Source organism: Cucurbita pepo, unplaced genomic scaffold (assembly GCF_057944985.1).
Source record: "Cucurbita pepo subsp. pepo isolate OVF unplaced genomic scaffold, ASM5794498v1 scafford_3, whole genome shotgun sequence".
Taxonomy (NCBI): Eukaryota; Viridiplantae; Streptophyta; class Magnoliopsida; order Cucurbitales; family Cucurbitaceae; genus Cucurbita; species Cucurbita pepo.
The window spans coordinates 45,384-59,962 of record NW_028257908.1 but is presented as its reverse complement, the minus strand read 5'-3'; the positions used below and the strand labels follow the sequence as shown (position 1 = coordinate 59,962).

Sequence of the window (14,579 nt, the reverse complement as noted above, 5' to 3'; positions counted from 1 at the left end):
TAATTCAGATCATTACAACAGATAATTTCTAAATTTCTAACTTAAATCTAAATAATTGCTGATATTCTCCATAGAAAGGAAAAGGTAAACCTGACTACTAACCTTTTCAAATGACATCTCTCTACCTTTATTTGTCTACGATCTCATTATCTGTCTTCTACTAGATCTCTTCATTATTTTCTAACCATCTCCATGGTTATTGTCTAACTACCTCTCCATTGTATACATTTTTTTTTCCTCCAGAAAATATTTTCTTCGAGTTTCTGTTTTGTTTACTGAATAAGGGAGGTATTTTAGAGGAGGGGCCGAGAGATTAAAGGAGGGGTGGTCAGTTTTTTTTTTTTTTTTTTTTGTTATTTATATTTTAATATATATATTAAACCATTTCTTTATTAAACCGAACTGGGGTTACAATTCTAAAGTAGGACCATAACATCATGCCATACACTCGTTTCTCCCATCTCATAATATATCCATATGGTATCTGGTCCACCCAAGGACTAGTTTTAAAACAAAGGTCTCGTTGAAGCACAAAATCATTTTCGCACATGATATATGGTCTAGGGATATTATGGTTCTATAATTGTGACCGGATGCATACATATTATGGAATAGGTGATGACTAAAGTCGGATCGTAATATCATGTCATAATCTGGGAGGGAGGGATCCTCAAGTATGCTATCTCATAGTGTATTCATGTTGTCCCTAATCCATTCAAAGTTGGTTTATGAAGCAGAAATCTTGATAAGAGTCTCTACTTTATTTTCACACATGATACCATATACTCGAAACAGATTGAGTTCTAAGTAAGGTTTAATCGGAGTGAGACTAATCTGAATCTACCTCTTTGGCATAAGAATGTGCCTCATCTATGATGGCCGGTGCTTATAGGGTACATGGTATCGAATCTGACAACCTCAACTCTATCATGTCAATGTGTTTTAATTGAGTCTAGTAAGGGCCTATAACTAAATATTAATTTAAGCACTTCAAATTAAGTTTTATGAATTGGCAAGATAAAAGTTCATTAATTAAAATATTTAATTAATTAATTTTCATTCATTAACCATAGGATACCCTATTATAAATCTAGAGTTACACTTTTATGTACTATATGACAAGTTGTGTCCATTAATATCATCATTACAAACTAGTGAATTTTTCTTGAGTTGTTCATAATTACAACTAGGTCAAAAGTTTATTTTATCCATGCAATTACAAAATAAGGTCCTCTTGAGACATTAAAAAGTTCCGAAATCAACACTTAAGGAACTATTCATCAACTTACTTTATATGGGATCCATTTTGTGATTATGTTTCCAGCTCCCTATTTCGCTAGGACCCCAAAATTGTAGGCACATTGTATTGGATACAAAACGCCATTATCACCCCATGCAAAATCAAAAGACAACCATTCACAGGCATAAATTCACAACTCAGTGAGGATTAAGATCGAGTTGCGTTGGATCATCAAGCGAAATATTAATTTTTTCAATTAATTGATTTAAAAAGAGAAATTAAATATATGTGGTGAGTCTTATACAAACTCATTGTATAGGATACCCCATGTCCCACGTGAATAATTTGGATCAAATCATTTTTAATAATTACAATGTGGGGGTATCATTAGTATTATGAGGATAAGACACTCAACATTATCTATTTACTATAAGTGAAGTACATATTGTGATACTCCAATAAGTGAAGTACATATTGTTCAAGATTATACTAATAATCTTGAATTTTTCATACAATAGATAATATTAAGTTATAAATCAAATAACAAAAATTATTATTAAAAATTAAACTCTTTGTGTCCATTAATATAATCATCAAGGCTAGTCAATTTGTTGTGAGTTGTTCATAATTATAACTGGGTTAAAGTTTATTTTACCCATGTAATTACATTTTTTGCCTGAAGTACCATCGATTCTCTTATAAATAATTTATTTATTATCTAATTAGAAACTACGCCCCTCTCGAAACATTGAGAAATGGGATCCCATTTTGCAAGTTCTGAAATCAACACTCAAGGGAACTATTCAACTACTTACCTTATATTGGAAAAAAGTGAACTCCATTCCGTGAAATTATGCTTTCGACTCCATATTTGGCTAGATCCCCAAAATGGAAAGGCATAGGTCCCCAAAGTCGTAAGGCATATTGAATTGGCTACAAAAGTAATTGTAACGGAACCAAAAAAAAAAAATGAGGGTCGTCGGCAGAGCCGAAAACTCCAGCGAACGCCGGAGTTTTCGCTCGCACACGACCCACAAAGGGCAGCCGAGGGCTGGGATGCCACAAATCGCGTCCCTGACCTTCAGCCACCTTGATAGACACTGCAAAGAAACGAAAACGGTGAGGAAAAAGGAGAGAGAACATAAAACCGACGGAACTCCGGCGAAGCCGAACCGTACGAATCGACGTCGAAAACCCCCATTTTACACCACAAAAGTAATTCCAGAACCCTTTACACACATCAGGAGTAGGTTTCAGACGAATCCCGTACGCTGAACACCGTCGACAAGGAAGACGGAACGGCGGACTTCCGAGCTTCTCCAGATCCGAGAGTGCGAGGCCCTTACCAACAAAATCTGTACTAAAAATGGAGTTAGGGTGAAGGATAATCTCGGGAACGGGCAAAAAAGAGGGAAAAAGGACGTCGGGACGACGTTGTCGAGGAGAGAGAGAGATCGCTGGAAAATCGCGCAGGCAGTCGGGCGAAGAGGATGAAGTCCAACCCGAGATCTGGATCCGGAAAACTCAAACCGAACCCCGTCCCTTTGGTCGACCCAGAACCCACGTTACCCGCAGCCCAAACACCCGGCCTTCACCCGCGAGCCGGCCCATCACCGCGCGGCCCGTCACCCGCGTTCGGCCCGAGACCCACAAGCGACCCGTTAACCCGCGCCTCAACCCGAGACGCCTGCACACGCGTCGCTCTCTGATTGTGCCACGTGGCATGTCTGCAGCGCGGCTCCTCTCGGCTCAGGCGGCTTCATCGGCTTGGCGGTGGCTCCTCGGCTCGGGAAACCTGTTTCCAGCCCGTTTGACACCGTTTCGATCCTCTCGGACCTGGTTTCGGCCCTGTTTAAGGTAAAAGGAAACATTTTAAGGTCGTATTTCACAAATTCCAGTTGGGAATTTATTATTATTTGTGAAATACTAACGGAAGTGACTCATGAACCAATAGGAACCAACCACCAACGGAAGCGTAGAACGTCCACGAGGAGCTAGGAGCTTACATTATATTCTAGGGAGTACTTCGGCTAAGGCCTACCAAGTAAGTGGCTCACCCGTTGTAGGTTACGTGTTAATTGCTGTATGTTGGCACGTGCCCGTGGTTATGCACGTGTTATTAAATTGTATGCTAGCTTAATGTGCTTGAGTACGAAATCATGTGAACGTGAATGTATGTTATTTATGCTGCTTAGTTGATGTGATATGAATGCATGTGACGATGTGTGGCCCTTGTACGATTATGGCTTGTTGTATGAGTATTGGAATGTAACTGAATTAATTGTATGACATGAAATACGGTAAATTGCATGATACATAACCCCGCTAGGAATATGTATGATATGTAACGAAATGAGAATGAGAATGACATATAAGCATGAAAACATGACACGGGGTTATGTTCATTAAATGATGACTGTAAGACTAGTGGGACCTCATGCATTTTGTGTGATCATGCATTTGGGGGGATACCCCTATCCCATCACGAGGGTATGGACGTGTACATCAAAATGGCAGGACAACGATCGTTATGCCCTGCATAGCACTGCAGTGACGGTTTTAGTTTTAACGGGTCCCGGTAGGCCCCTAGAGCATGCCCACTGGCTAGGGACAGTGGCCCAGCGGTGTGCGAACTAGCTGGTGAGTCCATACTCGCACGTATGGGCTGCGTGTAGAGTATATGGTACACGTCCACGATTACCTGTTAGGATTACACCGTAGGGAAAATGAAATGAAACGAAACGAAACGATAGGTCCCATCATTTCATTGCATGTGTTTGTCGCATAACCTCGATAGGGGGTCACTTACTGAGTATTCTAGAAATACTCAAGCCTCGTGCTACTTTACTTTTGCAGATAAGGGCAAGGCACCCATGTGACAACGACGACGACATCGTACACCCCAGGATCGTGGCACATGCATAGGGTAGTTGGTTGTTTTTTCCCATTTCGTAGTCTAGGCTGAATTTGATTGCATCACTAGTATAGGTAGTATAGGATGAAATGTATTTGCATAATAAACCTTACGGTAGAATAAAATATTCATTTTTAGTTTTTTGTTACTTTTGCTTTCTTTCAATAATCTGTTCTCTTTTTCCCTTGTAATCATTTTTGTCTCTGAGGTAATAAAAGGCGAGTGCGAGTCGCATTTATGAATAGGGCCCATTAAATGTATATTCCGCATTTCAAAGTATAGTAATGACTTTAGATTAAATAGGTAAAATATTAGGGTCGTTACAGTAATTATCACCCATGCAAATCAAAAGACAACCCTTTGGAGTCGAAATTCATAACTCAATGAGGAACAGGATTGAGTCACACATGATCCTCATGTGAAATATTAATTTGCTCAATTAATTGATTTAATGTAGGGTGTTTTTACTTTTAATGTTTATTTTTTTATTTTATATTTCATTATGTTATTTAAAGATGTTTTCGAGCATGTAAGTCCATGAAAATGTTTTATGATGAAGTTTTAAATGTTTATTTCCGCACAAGAAAGTATGTTATGATGAAGGTAACGACTTTAGGTTAGTAGAAATATAGGGTCGTTACACTCACTCATATACCACATGAGAACTTTTTAGTAGAGCACCTAATTTCCCATGAGAGCCACATTTTGCAAGGTCATGAATTCCAAAGAAATGTCGAAGCCCGGTTCATTGCTTAAAAATGATTGATGCGTTACTCAACACACTACTTATCAAAACTACACTACAACATAAAATTATTAGCACTTTGGCACATCTCTAGAGCTGGTTCATTTCTTGAATGGTGTTGGTAGTGTGTAGGTCTCGATATTCAAGGACTGAGAGCTCATCAAGCCAAGAAGGAAAACCAAATCAGGCTTGATCACATCACATCTTCCATTCAAACTCCTTGTAAACTTGTTGGAATTTCACCGTTTTATGGGCTTTCAAGTACTAACTTAAAATCGTTATCATGTACATAATATAACCATTTTATGCGGAAATAATCATTTGAGACGTATTCATAAAACATTGCCATGGATTTAATGTTTATTAAAAAGTCTTTAAAACAAAACAACATAAAATTAAAATAGACATCCGTAAAAATAAAACATAAATACCCTATACTAACCTATAGTCTATAAAATTAAATACAACTATTCTATACATGTGTCATGGTTTATGAAATGGCCATGTTGCCGTCAATTGTGCAATGATGCTTTGCAAATGTAGAAAATAAAAGTAGCAAGTAGCATGTGGCTTGAAATTAAATAGACATCCGTAAAAATAAAACATAAATACCCTAAAAATAAAATAGACATCCGTAAAAATAAAACATAAATACTCTATACTAACCTATAGTCTATGAAATTAAATACAACTATTCTATACATGTGTCATGGTTTATGAAATGGCCATGTCGCCGTCAACTGTGCAATGATGCTTTGCAAATGTAGAAAATAAAAGTAGCAAGTAGCATGTGGCTTGAGTATTTTAACAAATACTCCGTACATGCAATCATGAATGAGACCTATCATTTAAAAGTTGTATTCTCTTAGGTGACTATCCTAAGCGGGTCATTAGGTGTTTATTTACTATTCTACCCATGGGAGCAAATATGGACCCACACTTCCTAAAAACAACTAAAATAAAATCTTCTAATTCATTCTAAAATATTTTCTTCCTTTTTTTCTCTTTAAACATCACTTAATTTCCTAGTCCTTTTTAGGTTCCTTTCTCTTCATTCTTATCTTTTATTCTCTAAATTCTTTCAAACTTAGGTGTTCTTTTATTCTCTAAATTCTTTCAAACTTAGGTGTTACTTTACGGTAATTGATATGCACTCTCTTCTTTAAGATAGAAGATTCAATTCCTACCCCATATAATTGTTGTACTAAAAACATAAAAAAGATTATACAGAATTTGATACAATGTTGTACTAATACCATAAAAACTTCATGGTAGATTCATACATATTTGGATTTAAGAGGTTTCATTTTATTTTTTCAAATTTAGAGTATTATCTTGATGATTTTGAGTTTGAGTGTTACTAAATATTACAAATCTAGTTGAAATAACTTATTTTCAAAATTATTATTATTATTATTATTATTATTATTTTGTTTTAGAAATTTTAAAGGAAAAGACATTTGATCTATATCTTCATTAAATTTTTCATTACCATTTATTCTATAGAATTTTTTAAAAAACAAAGTCTCTACTAGAAGGCAGGAATTTCAACAGAGCACGACTTCAACTGAACATTCTCAATTGGCAGCTTATCTTGAGGAAAGTCACATCCACCACTTTTCGCTGCCTTAGCCAGTGGAGCACATGGCGGCGGATCCACATCACTACTAAATCCCTCAACTTCTGTACAGTTCCACTGCAACTTTTTAGGCTTCTTCGACAATCCAATCTTCACATTCGAAATACAAATATCCGTGAATGGATCTCCCGATATCCCTGCCAAATTCGCCCATATTAACATTCTCAGCCACCACGTCTCTGTAATTAATGTTCTTAATCACCGGCAATGCTGAGGGATCAAACTTGTCATCTGCATGCGACTTGTAGTCTCCAGTCATCCAGAAGACGTATTTCATCGTGGATAGAAACATTCTTCGGACGAAAATGTCCTTGATGAAACCACCTCGTCCGCGAGCGGTTTTGATTCTGACAGCAGACTGTGTATTGATTGCAGTGACGTTTTCGATCCTGACGTTGCGAATTCCGCCAGACATTTCGCTGCCAAGGGCGATACCTGCAGAATCTGGTGATATGCAAGTGAGGTGGCGAATGACAAGGTCCTCGGTCGGCATTCCGAACTTGATACCATATTGGTCCCATGCGCTCTTGATGGCAATGCAATCGTCACCGGAGACAATGTAGTAGTCTTCGATTTGAGTGTTGGAACAATAATCTGATAAATCGAATAGAGAATTAGGGAGAGGGATTGACAAAGAAATGAACCCTAAGGTTTTAAAGGTGAAGAAGAAGGGAACCTAGATTGATTCCGTCGGTGTTGGGTACGGTAACGGGAGCCAAGATAGTAAGCCCTTGGATAATCACATTTCTACATTTTCACCCAACCAAACCCAACTAGATTAAAAATAAATCATAATAATATTATATATATATATATATATATATATATATATATATATATATATATATATATATATATATATATATATATAATTTTAGTTGGAATGATTTGAATGGTATATTATTACAAGTTTTAACTTTTTTTCTTTTCTTTTCTTTTTTTCTTTTTTTCTTTTTTTCTTTTTTTCTTTTTTTCTTCTTTCAAGCATAATCCTAAAATATAAGTATAATGGGATTGAAGTGAAATAGTGAAACCTGCTGTAAATCGGATGGACAAACCAAGAAGGTGAGTTGATCAAAGTGAGATCCGAGATCTGGATTTGATCAGAGTACATGATCTCGATCACATATGGTCGTGTTACCTTGGGCTCCCATTTCTTAAATTTTTCCCACCACGAAGATCCCTGCCCGTCGATTGTACCGTTGTTACCTACACCATGTGACCAACCCAACTTTATTTTCTATAAATGTTTTTGTTATCTTTTCATTTACTTTAATTTTTTTTATTTAATTCTAATAGCACAGAAGCCTATAATGATTATAATTTTGCAAACCATTTAAAAAAAAAAATAGAATGTGAAAAAGTAATAGAAAAATAATCACCTGTGATAACCACATCGGTGAGATTAGTTCCAAAGATGAGGCTGCTGTACCGTCCACCGGGAGCATCTCTTCCTCTTCCATAAGATGGGAGAACTTCCACAAGTGGCCATTCTGATTCATTCTGCACTTAAGAGGAACAAATTTGACTCATTTATTTTGGATTGAAGTACTTATAGATTAAAGTACTCAAATCACCACTCCCATCTGCCGCGAGTGTGCTGAGATGTTCAATTGCTTTTCGAAACGCGTGAGTATTTGAAGTTACTCCGTCACCGACGTCGCCAAATTCCGTCAGCAATGCCGAGTGTTTTCGGCAATTGATGGCCTGAAATTTCAGAGAGTTCGATCTTAGACGTGGATTCATAGCGTCCACTGTGGCTAAGCTCACCAATGCCAGTACAATCACAGCTGAGATTCTCACCGCGGTAACCTGCCGAACAAAATCACAGATGATTCAATCTCTTTTTGTTTCTCGATAAAATAATGTTGAAAACGACAGTTAGGTTTATTAGTTCATCTTTGTGTTGGTTACATGAAAGAAACAAAGTTTTTCAATCAACCAATCCCGATTTTGAACAAAAACTCATAATCATTTTAAGAAATCGGAAAAAAAAACCAATGAAAAGTAGAATAACAATTCAAGCCCACACCATCAATAGAATGAAACAAAGAAAAAAAAAAGTGAAATTCAAAGAGAAAGAAGAAGAAAAATTACATTGATTTTTGTGGGTTTTGGTGGAAGTTCCATGATTAATTTTCTTGGTCAGTTTATGATTTTTAGATTAAGGGGAAAAATGATTTGATAGGATAATTTAGGAATAAAAAATAAGAAAGGGATTTATTACTATTACTATTATTACTTTTTTTTTTAAGGGTGAAAATTTGGGTGGTAAATGAAATGGTTGGATTGATTAAAAATATTAGCTCAACAAACTGTTTAGGAAAATATAACGTGTAAAAAAACATAATAAGTGATCGTTTTAAATTGGGCATCTTGTTTTTGTTGTTTGTTTGTTTTTTTTTTTTTTAATTATTATTTTATATGTATTAGAGTGTTAAAATAGTTACTCCAATAACAGGATCAAACCAAGTAAACTAAATCAGTATTTAAAAACAAATTAACAAAGGTTTTCTATATTAGTAATTTTTTTTATTAAATTTTTTTTAGTAAATTATTCGAACAACTCCAATCTACCGAATATTTTATGGTTAGATTAGGCGAATTCATTATTTGATACGGATTTATTGGATTGAAAAAGTTTACTATCCAAAAAATTAAATAAATACTATTGAAATTATGCTATACCTATGAAATTATGCTATGAAATTACCTAAGGCTCATTACCTATGAAATTATGCTATACATCACATCTATTAAGTTCACATCATATTGCAAACAAAATCACTCAGCATGCAACACATCACATCATGCTCTTAAATAAATACGTGAAATATCATAACAATTTCAGTAACATTAACATAAAAATGCATGCGAGTTTGAAAACGTTTCTCTTTTCTTATCTTGTGCAAGGCGTACCTGACGGTGACGGGGCATCGACGTTGGGACCATGGAACGTGCCAAGCCTACATTGTAGGCTAGTCTACAGTATCTAAAACTTAGAGCTCTGATACCAACTGTAATGACCCTAAATTTCCACATACTCAGAGTCGCTACTAACGTCTCATGCTCATCTATAATGCGGAAATACAACTCTTACATGAACATAGTTGATAACGTAAACTTCAAAAAACGTTTAAAACAACTTCTTCTCTGGAAAACACAGCCATGGTCTTACGTGTTTAAATGTGAAATACTGAAATTTAGAGAAAACAAAAACAAATACAAAATAATTTAAAACAATGAAATGCAAAACAACCTATTCTAACTTAAGACTAGAAATTTAAATATGAATCTACTCTATGCACGTGCCACAGTCTCTGCTCGCGATGCTGCCGTCCTCCGTACAAGTGCGCCTTGCCTTTACCTGAAAAATGATGTGGCACACGGCCTGAGTATTTCAAAGAATACTCAGTAAGTGGCCCCGCTATAGGGGCCATGCAAATGCAAACACATGCAATCATGATTTAGGGACCTATCTCTAATCATCTTAGGGGTGGCCTCCAGTCTCGGACAAATTGGATGTGTAGTACTTCCCTACACACGACTCACACGTGCGAGTGTGAGTCCCCAGGGTGCTCGCACACCCCCTGGACCCTCTGGTCAAGCTAATCTGTAGCGACGTCCGGAGGTCAGCGGAACCCCATAGTGTCATGCGCCTCATGAACACCCTCATCTGTGTGCTTTCGCACCTGTGCGCATTCGCGCTCATCATAAGGTGCGCGTCCGCACTCATCATCTCTAGGGGAAGTAGCCCTATGCTTATGAACATACAATATGCATGAGGTCCCTCTAAATCCTTCATAATGTCTCTTCTGACACAACCCTCTAGTCTCATCTCTTTGTTACTCTAGGTAACACATACTCGTGGATATTTATATTAATATCATTTTTACGCTCTTAGGGTTGTGTCCTATGTCGATCTAACGACATGATGCAATATGGCACTCATCATCATATAGCATGCTCAATATGGAAAACATCATCATATTAAGGTAAACGTCACGCAATCATCATACTCATCATATTGCCACAAAGTGCATCAAACATATCAAGTACGACATTCATCAATATATATATATATACTGAGTACATCATCAGGTATCATAACCCACACATCATCATAACTCATGTACCGCATCGTACGACATAGTTCATACAACATCGTAACTCATACAATTTTTAGCCTATCATATAGTAAGGCCACTTACTTGGTTGGTCTTGGCCGAAGTACTCCCTAAATAGCTAAACGTAAGCTCCCGTTCCGTGAGAGCTGCTTCCTACGTCGCCGGGGTTTGTTTCCTATCACACCGTTCACCACTTTCCGTTAGTATTTCACAATTAATTTACCTATAATTTAATAAATGTAAAATACGGCTCTAAAACAGCCTTGGATACCTTTATCGGGGCCGAAAATAGGTCCGGGAGGGTCGAAACAGTGGAAACCAGGCTGAAAACAGGTGAGCCGAGCCAAACAGCCGCTGGAGCCGCCGGAGGAGCCGCCGGAGCGTCACTAGAGGGAGCCCGAGCCGTTTGCGCCGAGCCGAGCCGAGGGACACCCGCGCCGCTGTGTGACACGTGGCAGCAGCAGAGAAAGCCACGTCGGGCGGTAGTGTCGGGTCGAAGCGCGGGTCGCAGTCCGGTTTGGGTCGTGGTTCGGGTCGCGGGCTGTGGAAGGCTACTGGGCCAAGGCTAATCGTTGGGCCTCGGCTTACTGGGCTGGGCCGCAAGTGTTTGGTTTGCAGGCCGGCTCAATTAGACCGTGGGTCTAGTCTGGGTTGGTTCAACTGAACCGTAGCTTCTGGGCCGGTTTGAGGTTTGGGCCGCTATAGTTGGGCTGGGCCGAAGGCAGAGGCCAAGGGAGGAACGGGCTGGCTCTCCCGGGTTCTGGGTTCGGGTTGACCCGGATCCGTGGATCTCATCTTCCTTACCCGACTTCGGCCGATTTTCCGGCGAGCTTTCTCTCTCCTTCCCGCGGCGTTTCCGTTGCCGATTTCGGTCCTCTTCCCTCCCTTTTCCTCTTTGTTCGTCGTCCTTCTTTCCTTTTTGGGAGTTTTGCGGCCTAAAAGCTCCTAAAAGCCATAGATCTAAGAATCGATTAAGAAACCTAATTTTTCGACCTCGGTTACCGACGACGACGCTTAAGAAATAACACAAAACGCACCCTGAGTTATTGTGCTTTCGTTAGGGATCCCTCTTATGGTGGTAACAGGTCGTTTGGTGTCGGTTTAAGGGTGGTTTGAGGGCTCGTCGGAGAAACTGGACACTCGCCGACGTTTGTCCGAAATCTCTCTCTCTCTCGAAATTTTCTCTCTTTTCTCCCTTTGCAGGTGTTCTGAAGATGCTGGGTGTTGTGGGCTGAGGGTGGGCGTGTTGTGACCGTCGTTTCGCGTGGGTTCCGCGAAACTCGGCAGTCGCCGGAAAACTCGCGGGTTTTCCGGCGACTGATTTTTTTTTTTTTTTTTCGTTTTCTCATTTTCCTTTATTTATTTATTTATTAATATATATATATATATATATTTTTTTTTCTTTCTTTCTAGGGTCGTTACACGCTATATATATACGATATATTTAACCGCATTTTTGTTTTATTTACGAATTAAACAAAAGGAGAGAATCTAAGATATTTAAATCTTATTTAAATATCTTAATCAATTATGTGTCGGAATTGATTGGGATTGACATTTGAATTAATATTAAATATTAATTGAATAGTTTAATTAATCATTTAATTAATGTTACTTTAATTTGAAATTCATTATTCAAATTAATTGTTAAATTAAAATGAAGAAAGTCAAAATGTTGACTTCATTTAATGGATGAAAAATATATGTTAGTGGAATTTTGAGTGTCAAAATTTGGTTAACTCAAACATGAATGCTTGCCACATAATCCCAAACATTTGAGTGAAATTTTAAGTGTCAAAATTTGGTGATCTCAAATTTGCATGAACATGCAAACATGACTCTTTAAATAGAGTGATCATGGTACATGGAAGGTCTTCTTCTTCTTGGTGAAAAACCTTGAGAAAAACCTCTCACAAACACTCTCTTCATATATACAAAATCCCTCCCAAGTTTAGTCACTCACCGAAATCCACAATCCCGTTCTAAGGCCGGAGGATAGTGGAGAAGACACTAGTGGTGGTTCGAAACCGGTTGTGAGGAAAAAGAAGTTTGAACTACAAAATGTTTGTATTCAAACTCATTAAGTTTTAATACTTATGAACATGCTAGTTATTTATTATAATTGATGTTCTAAAAGTGCCTAAAATCCAAATTGCTTCCGCATGTGTTATATTAACACCATCATGAGCTAACTCCAACAGTAAGATCACTTACCTCGATGGCCTTGGCCGAAGTCACTCACAACAAGCTAATCTCAATGGTTAAATACGTCCTATAATAACCACATAAAAACTTAGGAACCTTTCATAACATACCCTAGCTAAATCTCATGCTATTTATTAAAATAAACTCTCGACCTATTTGTCTTTGACGGTTAGGAACCACACTGACCTCAGATGGTAAAACTAAGGAAAGAAACGGCTTCGGAAGGGCTGAAAACCTTGGACATAATATATTATAGTGATATCGAGCAGCCAAGCCGAGATGCGGGATTTGAAAGAGTCGAGTCGCTGTACACGTCAAGCCGACCCGAGAGCACGCATGCTGAGCCGAGACAAAGGCTTCAGCGCGCGTCCGTGTTGGGCCAAAACACATAGGGCCCGCGTTCGTCTGTGGGATGGTTCATGAGCCAAAACTCAACCCGACTCTGCGTCTTCTTCGCCCGAACCCTCACGAAAACCCTATTCTGATGTAGACAGGACGGACGAACTAAGAAGGAGAGTTGATGAAAGTGAGATCTGAGATTTGAATTTGATCAGAGTACATGATCTCGATCATGTATGGTCGTGTTACGTTGAGCTCCCCTTTGTGAAACTTATCCCACCAATAAGACCCCTGCCCGTCGATCGTGCTGTTATTACCTATACCATGTCAACAATCCAAGTTTATTCCTCTATGATTTTGCTAACCATTTTTTTTAAGAAAATAAATGTTAAAAAGGTAAAGAAAAAGAAATAATCACCTGTGATAACAACATCGGTAAGATTAGTTCCAAAGATGAGGATGGTGTACCACCCCCCCCCCCCCCCCCCCCGAATAAGATGGGAGAACTTTCACAAGTGGCCATTCCGATTCATTAAGTTTAAGAGAAACAAATCTAACTAATTTAATTAAGGATTAAAGTTCAAATCATCACTCAAAGGTCCAACCTGTGATGCAAGAATTTTAGCTTCTTTATCAATAAAAAGTGTGAAATGACTGGTTAGATTAAAACTTCCTGTCAACCATTTTCCCAGCGACACGACCAATTGAGCACGGCCATCTGCCGCTAGTGTACTGAGATGTTCAATCGCTTGCCGGAACGCATGAGTATTTGAAGTTACTCCGTCGCCGATGCCACCAAACTCCGTCAGTAACGCCGAGTGTTTTCGGCAATTGATCGCTTGAAATTTCAGAGAGTTCGAACTCAAACGTGGATTCATGGCGTCCATGGTGGCTAAGCTCACCAATGTTAATACAATCATTGCCGAGATTCTCGGTGTGGTAACCTTTCGAAAAAACACAGAAGAGGATTCAATTTCGTTTTGTTTCTCGAAAAAATAATGGTGGAAAATTCAATTGAGTTTATGGGTTCATCTTTTGTTACATTGTCCAATTTTCTCAAGAAAAGTAAGAATCTTGGAAAAAAAAAGTTCCTAAATAAACAGAACCAATCGGAGTTTTGAACAAAAAAAAAAAAAAAAACATAATTATTTCCAATAACCCAAAAGAAAAAACAATGAAAAGTAAAGATAGAAAACAAAGAACAAAGGAGATTCGAAGAGAAAAAAGAAGAAAAATTACGTTGGTTTTCCTAGATTTTCGAGGAAGATCACGATGGATTTTCTTTTAGAGTTTATGGTTTTCAGATCAAGAGGAGAAAAGATTTTATAGGATAATTTAAGAATTAAAAATAGAAAAGGAATTTTTTTATT

The 14,579-nt window shown here is 38.0% G+C and overlaps 1 pseudogene; it reads right to left on the bottom strand.

Annotated features, from left to right (window-relative positions):
- Window positions 1–6,430: 6,430 nt before the first annotated feature.
- On the bottom strand, window positions 6,431–14,129 carry LOC147786259 (putative polygalacturonase; annotated as a pseudogene).
- Between the last annotated feature and the right edge of the window lie 450 nt (window positions 14,130–14,579).